Below are 13,276 nucleotides of genomic sequence, written 5' to 3'. Positions count from 1 at the left end.
CCAACAGCATCTTTTAAGGGTTTGTGGTGATTTTTGCAGCAGCCATAAATATCATCTGGAATTCTCAAAAATGTCACACTGGCACTGGCACTGGCACTGGCACTGGCACTGGCTCTGGCTCTGGCTCTGGCTCTGCCGTTTCACACTGGCACTGGCACTGTATACACACACACTGGACACATACACACACACACACACTATAATAGATTTTAAACACTAACCCTAACCCTTTCTAGAACCTCTGTATACACACACACTGGACACACACACACACACACACACACACACACACACTGGACACACACACGCACGCACGCACACAAGCACGCACGCACGCACACACACACACACACACACACACACACACACACACACACACACACATACTGTAATAGATTTTAAACACTAACCCTAACCCTTTCTAGCACCACTGTAATAGAATTTAAACTCGAGCACATAGCCCTATTTGGCATTCGTTTATTATAATGACCAATTAGCAATGACAATTTCCAGGATATCTTCTGTTCGTATATATACAAATATACACATGCATTGTGTGCAATAAGCGTCCTTTAGTGTTATTTTGTAAAAACTATGTATACTGTGAAAAGATCATATCTATTCGTACAGATAGTTCAAGAAGGTGTGGTTGGGGGCCAGATCATGGACCAAAAAAAATTATCAATAAATCAGGTGAGTTCAGCCTACAAGCACTCGTCCACACAACCATTCATTAACATTGAGCATTTCTACATGCCTGTTGAACACTAGTATAGGAAAGCAATATTATCTAGTCACATATAAGCACATAGTCCTATTTCATTTGTTGCCCTAATTTTAGCGGGGCGGCTTTTTGTTTTAAAAGTTACGGCGATGACTTCCGGCTGTGCAATGTAAGAGGGCGCTCACGCTTTGGGATAGCTCCGCATATTTCACAATTTACGTGCACCACTTCGACGTTTACCCTATTCACCGTATTCATTAAAAAAGTAAACTCGCCTACATTCTGATACCATTCAACTGGCTTACAATGTCGAGACCACGACAGGGAAAAGATTCTTCTGCAACTCAAGCAGCATCATAGCTAAGATGGCGGAGTTGCTAACTGTTACTAGCCTGGTGCAGGAGCTTGAAAAACACAAAATAAGCTTGGCCGCAGAACTCAAAACGTTCCTCTCGACATCTTAAGAGACCTCCCTTACACCTATACGGACGTCTCTCGACACAATCAGCGCTGCATTGGACTCTCACAACCAAAAGATAACGACCATTGAAATATCCTTTCAACCCATAGTGATGAGCTAGTCGAGCTAACAACAAGACTTGATCAACTGGAGAAAGCCAATGCTGCACTAGCATCCAAAGCAGAGGACCTTGAGAATCGTTCCAGACGACAAAATGTAAGACTCGTTGGCTTACCTGAAGGTCTGGAAGGAGGTTCACCGTTGGAATTCATTTCGAAGCTTCTCCAAACAGTTATTGAGAGATGTTTTCCCCAAATATCCAGAGTTGTCCAGAGCCCGTACACTAGCTCGAAGCCTGCCAGAGGACAAACGCCGCGAGCCCATCATCGTTAGATTCCATCGTTATCAGGATAAGGAACGTGCAAGACCGCAGAGGGAAGACCTAAAGTTCGACAGCAACAGAATCCTGTTTTCCCTGATATGAGTGCAAAGCCTAGCCAAGCAACGAGCGACATTCAAGGACATCAAGGCCAAACTCTATGCCGATGGAATTGTGTTCTCCCTACGCCACCCTGGTCGCCTGTGCATCACCGTCAACGGGGACAAACATCTCTTCGACACCCCGGGCAGCAGCAGAAAACATTCTACGATCAGATAAAAGGGAACTTTCCAGCCAACACTGATGAAGAACAAGGCTAAATGATGCCTGCCACATTTTAAAGGTTTGGAATGCTGATCTTGGATAATTGATTAGATCGCCTGAATCGCGCTTTAGACTGAAACTTAAAGGCGAGTTTGTGTTCATATAACCGTATCTACTAGGGTGAATTGGGTTAGCGTAGGAAGAGATTTTATTTTTATTTTAGAAAAAAAAGAATGTTTTTATTAAAAGTGCACTTATGTATGCGTTCAGTTATGGGAGCAAATTTCTTCGTTTGTTAGATAAAGGAATCGTTTGTACTGCATTGTTAGGAGTGGTATTGTGTAGTAGACCTGCAGCTCGCTTCCAAGGAAGGACGAGCATAGGCTTTTTGAAGACACCGGCAGACTGTTCTAATGCTGCTGGGCTTATTCTTTTTCTGTTTTTCTTCATGGGGAGGGATGTGTGGGGGGGTATGTTGGTCACACCCTTTCAATATAAATGTCATGAGTATCTATTATGTGTACAACTGGTTTCATATATGTCTTTGTTCGTTTATCACATATTTTTCTTTATCATATACATTAGTATACATGAGTGAAAGAAATACTCATGGTAAGGATAGATAAGCTACAGGTCAAATTAATTTCATGGAATGTGAGAGGACTAAATGGTTCCTGTTAAGAGGGCAAAAGGTTTTTCAACATCTTAAACTACACAGGACTGACATTGCCTTCCTCCAGGAGACTCATCTCAAGATACATGATCATACAAGGCTTAGGCGGCCATGGTAGCACAAGTATTTTATTCATTATTTGATTCAAGGCTAGAGGGGCAGCCATTTTAGTTTCTAAAAAAATTCAGTTTATTTTAGGAGAGTATAATACCTGATCGTAATGGGCGCTTCATCATTGTTTCAGGCAGATTATTCCAATTTACCTGTTACATTAGTCTGTGTGTACGCTCCTAACTTTGATTGACGCTGAATTCATGGCTAGACTCTTATCCTCTATCAACAAATATGAATACAACATCATTTAATTCTTGGAGGGGACCTAAACTGTGTAATGAACACTCAGTTGGATCGCTCAAGCCCCAGAGTGGACGCAATCTATCAAAAATGCGATAAACACTACAGTCATTCATGGAGGATTATGGAAGCTGTGATTCCTGGAGATTCTTACATTAATGACACTAGAGCTTACTCATTCTACTCACATGTACATCATGTCTACTCAAGGATAGATTATTTTTGTATTGATAAATAATTACTACCATCTATACACTTCCATTGAATATTCAGCAATAGTCATATCAGATCAATTCCCCTGTAGTGATAGATTTCAGATTTGACTCCCCATCAGTGGGAAACCCACAATGGAGACTCAATACATCGTTACTGTCCAATGATGTCTTATGTTCTACCATACACAAGCCATTGAAAACTTTTTGTGTTTTAACTATTCAGAAGAAATGAATTCATCATTACTTTGGGAAACCCTAAAAGCCTCTTACTCTAATAAGCAACGCAGAAAGACACAAACAGACATAATCGATAAAATATCTGAAAATCGATAGGGCAATATGCAATAAATCCTACTCCAGAGCTACACCAACAAAAAGTTAATCTCCAAACTGAGTTTGATCTCACCTCTACAGAGAATGCAGAAAAGAACATACTGAGGTCTAAAGGGATGCTGTATGAATATGGCGACAAGGCAAGCAGTCTCTGCTGCCCTCCGGCTCAAACACCAAGCAACATCATGACACATTGCACAAATTAATGATCAGTCAGTTGGTCTTACAACATGTCCCCTGTAGATCAATGCAGCTTTTAAAGCATACTATTCCAGACTTTATACTTCTGAACCTCCTCCTACAGACTCAAACATGAACACATATTTGGACAACATAGACATACCAACTATTGAAATTTTAACACAGTTATCACTAAATCAACCAATAACCCTAGGGGAAATATATGACAGTATTAGGGAAATGAACAATGGCAGAACTTCTGGGCCTGACGGTCTGCCCTTTGAGTTTTACAAAAAATTCTCCACTCATTTAGCCCCTTTATTACTAGATATGTTTAACCATTCCCTGTCTACAGGAACACTGCCAAAAACTTTGACGGAGGCGTCTATTTCAGTCATCCTTAAAAAGGATAAGAATCCTGCGGAATGCAGTTCCTATCGACCTATATCACTTCTTAATGTTGATGTTAAAATACTAGCAAAACTCTGGCGAGAAGATTGGAAATCTGTCTTCCCTCAATAATCTCTGATGACCAAACTGGCTTCATCAGAGGTCGTCAGCTATCATCAAATATAAGACGTCTATTAAATATTATCTCTGCCCCATCCAATGCCACAAAGCCTGAAATAGTGCTCTCAATAGATGCGGAAAAAGCCTTTGACAGGGTAGATAGGGAGTATCTGTTTAAGGTACTGGAGAAATTTGGGTTTGGGAAAAAATTCATTTCATGGATACGCCTTCTCTATTCATCCCCCCTTGCCCGGGTTAACACAAACAGGCAGTACTCAACATATTTTCCCCTGTCTCGTGGAACCCGCCGAGGGTGTCCACTATCACCACTGCTGTTTGCCCTTGCTATCGAACCGTTAGCCATATTGCTGAGAACATCAGCACATCTGCAAGGTATCAGACGGGAAAATATTGAGCATCGTGTCTCCCTGTATGCAGATGATTTACTAATTTATATAACAGATCCCAATGCCTGTTCTAATGAAATAATACAGACACTAGAGGAATTTGGTACATTTTCAGGCTACGAAATCAATCTCCAAAAAACAGTGTGTTTCCCAATAAACTCTAAAGCCAAAACAGATACCTTTCAATCTTTCATCAGAAAGTGTTCAATATCTAGGGATTAATATTACCGATTCATTTCAGGGGTTACATAAAAATAACATTGGCAAACTAATGAATAAAGTGAAAACTGACCTACAGAAATGGTCCAAGTTGCCATTGTCATTAGCGGGCAGAGTACAAACTATAAAAATGAATGTCTTGCCAAGACTTTTGTTCCTTTTTCAATGTCTACCTCTCTTTCTGACAAAATCATTCTTCAAGAAGCTTGACCAAATTATCCTCCCACTCTTGTGGGCAGGCAAGGCTGCCAGAATTAACAAAAGCGCTCTGCAGGCAGCAAGACAAGAGGGTGGCCTGGGCTTACCAAATGTCATGTTCTACTACTGGGCAGCAAATATACAAAAAATACTCAGCTGGTGGTATGAGAGTGAGTTGGACTGGTGTAAAATGGAGTCCCTCTCCTGCCACACCTCCTCACTTGTAGCTCTAACATGCTCCCCTTTACCATTGTCAGCCACAAACTATACTTCAAACCCTGTAATCTTGTCAACCTTGAAAGTATGGACACAGTTCTGCAAACACTTCAAACTAAACAATTTCATCCATTATGCAATAATCATAATTTTTTACCTTCAAAACTTGACTCTACATTTACACTTTGGAAGGAGAAAGGTATCACATCATTCCGAGATCTGTTTTTAAATGGGATATTTGTCGACTTTAAAAGTTTTTCGCATGAGCATGACCTACACCAAGGCAACTTCTTCCGCTACCTCCAGGTTCGCAGTTTTGTCAAAGATAATTGCAGCACATTCCCATCTCTGCCTGCAGATTTACCAAAGATTCTTGACAGACCTGAAAGCCTGACAAGGATGGTGTCTAAGTTATACACAAATATCCTTCAATCGAACCCCTCACCGCTGCTCAAAGTGAAACAGCAGTGGGAAAATGAGCTAGGAGTCCAATTTCAAGACCCCTGGTGGGAGAGGGCCAAATTACAGGTGAATTACTCTTCATCCTGCGCCCGTCTTAACTTAATACAGTACAAAGTATTGCACAGAATGCATTTCAGCAAAGCCAAATTAGCAAAGTTTTTCCCTGGCACGAGTGATGCTTGTAATAGATGTGCCTTTGTCCCCTCTGACCTAGCCCACACCTTCTGGTCGTGCTCAAAGCTAACAGGATTCTGGAAGAACTTCTTCAAGATTATATCTGAGGCTCTAGACACAGATATCACTCCCTGTCCATTTATTGCCATATTTGGAGTGCCCCTGAACCACTCTCAATTTAGTAAACAGAAATTAAATGTTTTAGCATTTGCCTCTCTGATTGCCCGCAGATGTATCCTTCTACAATGGAAGTCACCCAAACCCCCAGCAGATAAGTCTTGGGAGACTGATCTAATGTCATTCCTTAAGCTGGAAAAGCTGAAAAAATCAAATTCTCACTTAGAGGGTCGACTGGGAAATTCTACACTACATGGCAGCCTCTCCTCTCATATTTTGATAATGTAGCTACGACTCCTACTACTTAGAATTAAAGTACCAGTACCAGTTGTACTGTTGCAGATACTTTGATTGATTCGATACATTGATAGAGAAAGGTGGACCAACTTGGGATGGGAGCGTGGGTGGGTTTTTAAGTTTTGTATATGTTTCTTTCTTTCTTGTATATCTGTATGTCTGTATAAAAAAAAAAAAAAAAGATGACCACACAGCTAATTGTACAAGATCTATGCTATGTCATGTGATGTGTTTCAATAAACAAATGTATATACATTTTTTTTTTAAAGTTACAGCGATTAACCCAATTTCAAAGTAGTTATTTAAGTTAAGTTCATCCTCTACATGTGCCTAGTTCTGTAACTGTGAAAATCTAACTTTCTGCATTGCTTAGTCCCAATCATTTTGCTCAATAAATAAATTATGATAGAAGAATTTTGTATGTGTATTTGTTGAACTGGGTCCACTTTATTAAGTTAAGTTCATCCTCTATGCCCTTGGTGCCTTTGTGGAGTTCATGTGAGCTTCTAGATTGTGCCTGACAGACACGCAAGTGCCTAGTTCTGCAAGTCTGTAAATCTACCTGTCAACATTGCTCAGTCCCAACAGGATCTTGTGTCTCCTGGTAAAGGGTAAGGCCTGTACTCATGCTGTGACCTCCCTGAGCAGCAATAACCTCAACCAAAAGTTTCTGTAACTGTTGATCAGTCCCATACATTGGCTTGGAGGGATCTTGGCCATTCCTCTTTACAAAACTGCTCCAACTCATGGATGTTGCTTCTGTGCATGAACTGATCTCTTCAGGATTAAGTTCTGGACTTTGACTCAGCCATTCCAAAATATTCCATTTCTTCTTCTTTAACCATTCTTTGGTAGACTTACACTTACACACTTGTGTGTTTAGGGTCGTTGTCTTGCTGCATGACCCATCTTCTGTTGAGCTTCAGTTCACAAACGGATACCCTGACATTCTCCTGTAGTATTTGGCCGGTACCATCCAGAATTCATAGATCCGTCAATGATGGCAAGCCGTCCTGGTCCCGAGGCAGCAAAGCAGCCCCAAACCATGATAATGCCACCACCGTGCTTTGTGGTTGGGATGAGGTTCTTATGTTGGAATACAGTGTTTGTTTTTCGTTAAACATAACGCTTCTCATTTAAAACGGGACTCATCCGTCCACAGAACATGCTTCCAATAGCCTTTTAGCTCATCCACGTGGTCTTTAGCAAACTTAAGACGGGCAGCAGTGTTCTTGGAGAGTAGTGGCTTCCTCCAAAATTTTTAATGTTAGATCATTTTGCTCAATAAATAAATTATGAAAGAAGATTTTTGTGTGTTGAACTGGGTCCACTTCATTAAGCTTTAGGACGTAGATGAAGATGTGCTCACATTTTAGATCAAATTTATGCAGATATACAGAAAATTCAAAAGGGTTCACAAACTTTCTAGCACCACTGTAATATAATTTAAACAAGAGCACACAAGCCCTATTTTGCTGCATTCGTTTATTATAATGACCAATTAGCAATTATATTTTCCAGGATATCTTCTGTTTGTATATACAAATATACACATGTATCGTGTGCAATAAGTGTTCTTTAGTCTTATTTTGTAATGTACTATGTATACTGTAAAAAGATAATTGCTATTCGTTGTTGTCTACAGATAGTTCTACAAAGTGTGGTCAGAAACCCCGGCCAGATAATGGATCAAAAGGAAAAGGCAATAACCCAGGTAAGTTCAGCCTACAAGCACTCGTCCACACAACCATTCATTAACATTGAGCATTTCTACATGCATGTTGAACACACGTATGTGAAAACAATATGATCTGAGGTCACATATAAGCACAGAGTCCTATTGTATTTGTTGCCCTAATTTTAGCGGGGCGGGTTGTTGTGTTTAAAGTTACAGCGATTAACCCAATTTCAAAGTAGTTATTTAAGTTAAGTTCATCCTCTACATGTGCCTAGTTATGTAACTGCACATTTAACTTTCGGCATTGCTTAGTCCCAATCATTTTGCTCAATAAATAAATTATGAAAGAATGTGAATTTTGTAAGTGTATTTGTTGAACTGAGTCCACTTTATTAAGTTTAAGGACGTACATGAAGATGTGATCACATTTTAGATCAAATGTATGCAGATATACATAAGATTCTAAAGGGTTCACAAACTTTCTAGCACCACTGTAATAGAATTTAAACACTAACCCTAACCCTTTCTAACACCACTGTATACACACACACACTGGATGTATTGTGTGCAATAAATCAAATAAAATAAAATCTAAGTTTAGCGGGGCAGGTTGTTTTGTTTAAAGTTACAGTGATTAACTCAATTTCAAAGTAGTTATTTAAGTTAAGTTCATCCTCTATGCCCTTGGTGCCTTTGTGGAGTTCATGTGAGCTTCTAGATTGTGCCTGACAGACACGCAAGTGCCTAGTTCTGCAAGTCTGTAAATCTACCTGTCAACATTGCTCAGTCCCAACAGGATCTTTTAAGGGTTTGTGGTGATTTTTGCAGCAGCCATAAATAGCATCTGGAATTCTCAAAAATGTCACACTGGCACTGGCACGCGCTGGCATGCACTGGCACTGGCACTGGCATTTCAACCCGGCACTGGCACTTCACACTGGCACTGAAACTGGCACTGAAACTTACACTGAAACTAACACTGAAACTGTCTTTCATTACCCCAGATTCTGCAAGGCGAGCTAATGCCTCGTCTGTGAAGTCTGGTATGAGGTGCACTGAAGAATTACTGAATGTAAAAGGACCATTTGTTGATGTTGTGAGGTTTGTAGCAGAGGCCTTAGCACGCACAAGTAGCCAACTAGTTAACTGGCCGAATCAGCGGGAACTAGCAAAGAATTAGCATACAGACCCACTGATGACATTTGTGCATTAGCTACACAGCATCACATGAGATAAAGACACATTTACCAAAAATTCCAGCTTCAACCCTCTTTCTTCAGTTTCCAATCTGAAGGGGTAGACCTCTCCAGACAATCCCATACCGCAAATCAAAGATTTGATTGGTTAAGGATCCTGTCACTTTGATTGACATTAGGGACCTTTCAAAATGTCTTCAAAAAAGGGGCAGCCTGGGCACACAGCAAAGAGCTACACATAGCATAGTTTTGATTGGCTGTAGATCACACAACAAAGAGCTACACGTAGCATAGTTTTGATTGGCTGTAGCTCACACAACAAAGAGCTACACGTAGCATAGTTTTGATTGGCTGTAGATCACACAGCAAAGAGCTACACATAGCATAGTTTTGATTGGCTGTTGCTCAGCGACTTTCACTCAGAGAGACAGAGCAGACAGTGCAACATCACATGTTCGGATTAACTAGGTTAGGGTATATAAGGGTTAGGGTTTATATAATATAACATTGATGTTTATGTTAATTGACACTTTATATAACATAATATTTATGTTTATGTTAACTGACACTTTATATAATGTAATATTAACGTTTATGTTACCCATTTCCATCAGAAGGGTGAGCAATGCCTGTCAGACAGCATGTCACTGCAGTGTGCTCCTTCTCTCTGGTGCAGGTCAGTGGAGAATCTGGAGAAGTTGTTGAAATGCGCTGATGTCAATGATTCAACATCGTTCACAGATGACAAAGTTGTTGCACACATTTACAAGCTAAAGAACTTCAGGGATCGGTGTCCCCGTCCCCAGGTCAGTGAATCTGTCAATAGAGTCAATATAGAACAATCAACTTATTTACCACCATATGTTTTGTGTTGATTTGTGTTAGTTTGTATTGTGCTTTGGCAGATTCTCAGTAAAGCCTCTAATGTTGCTAGAAGCTTCTTGAAACAAGGTTAGGGTTAGTGTTAGTGGTTATCTCCCAGGGTTAGGGTTAGTGGTTATCTCCCAGGGTTAGGGTTAGGGATAGGTAAGGTTATCTCCCTTACTCATAACATAATGTAGCGTCATGCAGAGTCAGTCGTATCTTTGGCTTCTTTGCCATTTATTACCTCAGGCATAAGCATTCCATAGCACACACAGATACACAAGCATTCCATAGCATACACAGAGACACAAGCATTCCATAGCATACACAGAGACACACGCATTCCATAGCATACAGATATATAGAAAGGTAGACTGGCATTTATATGAGCATTTATACACGGGCACTCAACAAAGGGCAAGGGTCGATAAGACGCAAACAGCAAGGGTCGATAAGACGCAAACGGCAAGGGTCGATAAGACACAAAGGGCAAGGGTCGATAAGACGCAAAGGACAGGGGTCAAAAAGATGCAAAGGGCAAGGGTCGATAAGACACAAAGGTCAAGGGTCGATAAGACACAAACACTTGTAAAGAGACAAGATATTCCAGAGATGAGTAAACAGATAAATATTACAGCAAGTGATACGCGATGTTAAGTGTTTTGCAATGTACTATGTATGCGGTGGAAAGATGATTTCTATTCGTTGTTCTACAGGGAGTGGTGGGGAGCCAAATCGTGGACCAGGTGAGTTCAGCCTACAAGCCCTAGTCCACACAACCATTCATTACATTGAGCATTTCTACATGCCTGTTGAACACTCGTATGTGAAAACAATATGATCTAAGGTCACAAGCACAGAGTCCTATTTTATTTGTTGCACTAATTTTAGCGGGGCAGGTTGTTCATTCTCTATGCCCTTGGTGCCTTTGTGGAGTTCATGTGAGCTTAAAGATTGTGCCTGACAAGTCTGTAAATCTACCTGTCCACATTGCTCAGTCCCAACAGGATCTTGTAAGGGTTTGTGGTGATTTTTGCAGCAGTCATAAATAGCATCTGGAATTCTCAAAAATGTCACTCTGGCATTGGCGTGCACTGGCACTGGCATTTCACACTGGCACTTGCAGTAGGAAAACCCCACTAGGCCACAAATGCTAAACAGATGGACTCTGATGTCTAACAGAAAATACACGCTAACGTTAACCAAGGAGGAAAAGGTATTCGTAATTAGAACACAAAGCTTAGAATTGAACGATAAATCATTTACTCTTGCATCCACACAGCATTTTGGCACACAACTACGTCCAGAACACACACACACACACACACACACCACCCAGAACACACAAACACACACACACACACACACACACAACATGCTTGCTCGCTGCGCTGCGCTTACGGTAGATGTAACAACAGCTTCACTGTGTACTCATAACATTACAGAATATCAGAATATGCTGGAGAAATGTGATCGAGTTTTGCTTTTGACTGTTCGCCAGTTAGCTCAGAAGCTTCAGATAAAAGCCCTTTACCGCCACTTTGAGTAAAACCACTTACAGCATAACTGTTCTTCAGGTTCCAGGTCGGTTCCAGTTTGGTTCCGGTTTGGCAGATATTGACCTTCCCACTGAGCTTCTGAATGAGGAAGAGGAAAACACAATGGCCTTCTGTCTGATCCATTCTCCCATGAATTTTGAGGTCAGTCAAGCCTATAGTACATTCATATCCCTTACTTCCCAGTAAGACTAAGTCCTTATCCAGACTTAACCCTAACCTAATTATGCTATGGTAGTTATGTGGGCAATATCCCATAGCCTTTTTCAATAATGCTGCCTTGAGTTACACAAGTATATTTTGCCTTCACCCAAAGCTACCCAAAATGTGTAATGCAGTATCCAACGATACGCATGTACAGTGTGCATGGAACCTTCAGTGCTTCAGCACAAATCTGGTTCATAGTGCTTAGGGTTATGGCTGGGGTTAGGGTTGGGCTTGGGGTTGGGTCTCTGTCACAGCTTTCAGTGTATATTTGTCAGACCAGAAACATCCCCATGTTATGCAACATGAGCTGCCATCTTGTTTTCTTGTTCAGGATTTCGGTGTCCTAGATGGACGACTCTATGGGATTAGCGTCTGTGATAAGAACATCTCAGGGTTGAAGCAGCACATCAATATAACAGTGAATTTAAACATCTCTGACGTGAGTGTATGACTCCAAACTCAACAGCGATTTCAATGTTACTATAACAAACCCCAGATATGTCCATTAAAAGGTCATGCTTTGTAAATTCACAAAGCTTCACTGACTGTCAACATGAGGAGATCGTAATGTTTTATAACATTGCGTGGCACATACGCACACACACACACACACACACACACACACACACCCGCGGCCTTTAATTGTATAACATTGTGACACACTACTCCTCATCTTATTATCTGTAGGACACAAAGGAACCATCTTGTGTATTTTTGGACTTCTCAAACAAAAGTAAGGATAATCTCTTGGTGATGCTGATGGTATGGTTTTGATTTGCATTTCCTAATAATCTACATTTGCTTGTGACCACAGACATGTGTAATATGATTCTGTGTGTTTTCCTCACAGACATGTGTAATATGATTCTGTGTGTTTTCCTGACAGACATATAGAATCATTCTGTGTGTTTTCCTCTCAGACATATATAATATAATGCTGGGTGTGTTTATCTGTGTACAATATAATGATGGGTGTTTTTATCTGTGTATAATATAATGTTGAGTGTGTCTATCTGTGTATAATATAATGCTGGGTGTGTTTATCTGTGTATAATATAATGGTGGGTGTGTCTATCTGTCCATAAGGCTCGCACCTTTACCTGTAGCTCCTCTTGGCAGTTAGGGTTAGGGGTTAGGGTTTAGGGTCAGGGTTAGGTTTAGGGTTATTCTCTGAGAGAAGTTTTAGCCTGAAGCTTTTTGACCACCCTCTCCAATGACTTCCATTTGATTCAGTCAAACTAAAGATGTTTGCAGTTGGATATATATAAATATCTATTCCTTTCAGATTTCAGCCAAGAAGGCTGCTCAACCGAGTGGATAAAAGAGAATGCCACAGTGGTCTGTTCTTGTAACCACCTGACTTACTTCGCTGTACTGATGGTATGTGATGGACAGTACACCTTCTTCCAACATGCTTTGCTTTGACAGATAATTGCTTGAAGGTTGTTTAGGTTTAGGTTTGTCCTAATGGCAGATCTTTAAGAAGTGCCTCTGGGTTAGGGTTAGGGTCAGGGGCTCTGGCCAGTTGAGCTCCCAGCTCAGTTTTAGTCAGGAAGTCCTTTTCGCAGGATGAACCGTTGGGCCATTCTGAGG

The 13,276-nt window shown here is 40.8% G+C and overlaps 2 long non-coding RNA genes across 2 annotated transcripts; both read left to right on the top strand.

The window, feature by feature from the left end:
* The first annotated feature begins 493 nt into the window (after positions 1-493).
* LOC122129438 lies at positions 494-9,857 on the top strand. The gene is made up of 4 exons (XR_006151773.1): positions 494-693; positions 7,828-7,896; positions 8,865-8,961; positions 9,733-9,857. It is a non-coding gene; the product is annotated as an uncharacterized LOC122129438 (long non-coding RNA).
* A 2,241-nt stretch (positions 9,858-12,098) lies between these two features.
* LOC122129437 lies at positions 12,099-13,059 on the top strand. The gene is made up of 3 exons (XR_006151772.1): positions 12,099-12,122; positions 12,371-12,416; positions 12,969-13,059. It is a non-coding gene; the product is annotated as an uncharacterized LOC122129437 (long non-coding RNA).
* Positions 13,060-13,276: the final 217 nt, after the last annotated feature.

The sequence above is a fragment of the Clupea harengus genome, unplaced genomic scaffold, assembly GCF_900700415.2.
Source record: "Clupea harengus unplaced genomic scaffold, Ch_v2.0.2, whole genome shotgun sequence".
Lineage (NCBI taxonomy): Eukaryota > Metazoa > Chordata > Actinopteri > Clupeiformes > Clupeidae > Clupea > Clupea harengus.
The sequence above is the reverse complement of the archived record's forward strand: the minus strand, read 5'-3'. Positions and strand labels throughout refer to the sequence as shown.